Here is a 2978-nt window from a genome sequence, read left to right as displayed (position 1 = left end):
TGAGCCATCCGGGTGGCAGCTCAGCTCAAGGTGCTGGGTTCAGTCTTAGTTGCAGGTGGCCGTAGCCCACCATCGAACAGGCAACCCTGTTGTTAGGAGCACGTGCTCTCACCAGCTGAGTTATCCTGCCACCTGTTGACGGCTCAGTGGCAGCTCAGCTCGGGTGCAGCATCACTGGCCCATGTGGGAATTGAACTGGCGGCCCTGTTGCTCAGAGCTCGCGCTCTTAAGCTCTCAACCAACTAAACCACTCTGCTGGCCCCTCTGGCCCAGTTTTGATGATGGTGTTTGGAAAGCCGGCTGCCATACTTGATAAGGCTTGGCTGTGGCAGTACATTGGGGATCAGTTTCAGGAGCTGGTAGAGAGAGGAGGAAGCTGGGACTGGTGGGGCTGGAGTTAAGCCTGCTAACCCAGTTTGAGAGCAGATCACTCAACTGACTCCAACATACAGAAGTCAGAGCTGAGCTGGGCCTGCAGGGCTGTGGCGAGCTGCGGACGTGGGTCTCTGTTCCGCAGGATGGGATTCATTAACATTGTCAAGAATAAGGACTACTTCAAGAGATACCAAATGAAATTCACAAGATGATGAGAGGGTAAATTGATTACTATGCGTGGAAACTCTTGGTAGTCCTGGATAAAAATAAGTACCACGCACCCAAATATAGGCTGATAGTTTCTGTAACCAAGAGATATAATTTGTCAGATTTCTTCTGCCCATATAGGAGATATGATAGTTTGTGTAGCTTATGCTCATGAACTCCCAAATATGACTTGATGGTTGGCCTGACAAATTATGCCGCAGCCTATTGTACTGGCCTGCTGCTGGCCCGCAGGCTTCTCAATGGGTTTGGCAAGGACAAGATCTATGAAGGTCAAGTCGAGGTGACTGGAATGAATACAATGTGGAAAGCACTGATGGTCAACCTGGTGCCTTCACTTGCTATCTGGATGCAGGGCTTGCCAGAACTACTACTGGAAATAGAGTTTTGTAGGCCCTGAAGGGAGCTGTCGATGGAGGCTTGTCTAGCCCTCACAGTACCAAACGATTCCCAGGTTATGATTCAGAAAGCTGGGCATTCAGTGCAGAAGTACATCGGAAGCACCTCATGGGTCAGAATGTTGCAGATTATATGCGTTACCTAATGGCAGAAGAGGAAGACGCTTACAAGAAACAATTCTCTCAATACATAAAGAACAACGTAACTCCAGACATGGAGGGGATGTACAAGAAAGCTCATGCTGCTACACAAGAGAATCCAGTCTATCAGAAGAAGCCTAAGAAAGAAGTTAAAAAAAAGAGGTGGAACTGTCCCAAAACGTCTCTTGCCCAGAAGAAAGATCGGGTAACTCAGAAGAAGGCAAGCTTCCTTAGAGCTCAGCAATGGGCTGCTGAGAGCTAATAAACCAAACAACTTTCTTTGAAGATTTTTCATATAAAGACAATACATTTTTTGATTAAACAGCTAAAAAGAAAAAAAAAAAAGTCTTGGCTAACCACCAGGCTTGCTTTGTGTGCGTCAGTAGGCTAATAGGTCCAAAGAGTCTTATTGTCCCTGTCTTCAAAATCTATTTCCAGTCCATTTTGGTAGGAATAATAATGAAATTGTAGCTAACATTTAATAATGTGGCAGCTGCTCTACTAAGTGTTATCTCATTTAATCTCCACTATCACCTCAACAAGCAATGAATATAGTAACTACCCTGGTAATAATAACTACCATTTAATGAGGACTTATTGTGTGCCAGAGGGTGCTAAGAGCTTTAGATAGATAACATTTCATTCTCACAATATTATCACCATTTTACAAATGAAGGAAGTCAGCCCCAAAGATTAGGAATCTGCGTCAAGTTCGCAGCTAGTAACTGGCAGTGCTGATTGGAACCCAGTCTTTTTTAAATTTATTTTTTATTATTATTAGATTCAGGTGTATAAAACAATGCAATAGATGTCCTTTTTACCCCTTACAAAGTGACAACCCCCGTCCCCCCATCCACTGCCCCCCGACTCCCGATATCATACTTATCTATTGCAATTCCAGTGACTCCATTCCCACACTATACTCCACATCCCATGACTATATATGTATTAAATTATAGCTGGCATATAATATTATTCAACGGCAGCTTCAGATGTACAGTGCAGTGGTCAGGCCTCTACACCATTCATGAAGTGGTCTCCCTAACAAGACATGAGTCCATCTGGCCCCCTAAAAAATAATCCAAGACACTAATTTGAAAAAATATATGCACCTCTATATTCACTGCAGTGCTATTTACAATAGCCAAGACTTGGAAACAATCGAAATGCCCATTGGCATTACCTTCTGCCATCTTAGGCACTACAGTGTGATACAACTGAAAGAGCATTAAGGAGATGAAGGTTCTTGTCCTGACCTGGAATTGAGGTGTCAGTCTCAAACAAGCTCTTGGGAAGCAAGCTCTCTGATACCCATTCTATTTTTCTTGTAGCATAAACAGTGCTATGTAAATGAGAGGCTATCAAAGCATCTTGAAGAACACTGGCTTGTAATTCATCGGCTAGCAGATGGTCTGTCACTAGGATGAAAATGCGCACCGCAGTGCTTCAGATCATCTATTATGATGATATTTCATTTTTATAAACCTTAGGACAGTGCCATGCTATAAACTAAACATGAATGTCGACTTTCAATAAAGAAATTGTGATATTACAGCGCACAAGTCACCAACAATAGACCAAATGCAGTAACAAAATCTAAATCTAAATCTATGTATAGCTTCACTTACCAGTTTAGGTAAGAGTTTTACACTGCTGCTGCACTGGTAAAGTGAAGCGACTACAGTTAAGGGAGAAATGAATATAGAGCATAGATACTAAAGCAATGCATGAAAACAACAGATGTTAAATTGAATAATTCAACAAATGTTTAACATTTTATCAACAGGAAGTCTAAATAAGTGAGTTTTCCCTCAGTAAATTTTCATAACTTGATGGGCC

At 42.5% G+C, this 2978-nt stretch overlaps 1 pseudogene; it reads left to right on the top strand.

Annotated features, from left to right (window-relative positions):
- The first annotated feature begins 240 nt into the window (after nt 1-240).
- On the top strand, nt 241-1447 carry LOC109372673 (60S ribosomal protein L5 pseudogene; annotated as a pseudogene).
- The last annotated feature ends 1531 nt before the right edge of the window (nt 1448-2978 follow it).

This window comes from Hipposideros armiger, unplaced genomic scaffold (assembly GCF_001890085.2).
Source record: "Hipposideros armiger isolate ML-2016 unplaced genomic scaffold, ASM189008v1 scaffold_655, whole genome shotgun sequence".
In the NCBI taxonomy this organism is placed as follows: Eukaryota; Metazoa; Chordata; class Mammalia; order Chiroptera; family Hipposideridae; genus Hipposideros; species Hipposideros armiger.
Note: the sequence above shows the minus strand (reverse complement) of the source record. Positions and strands in the feature narration are given on the sequence as shown.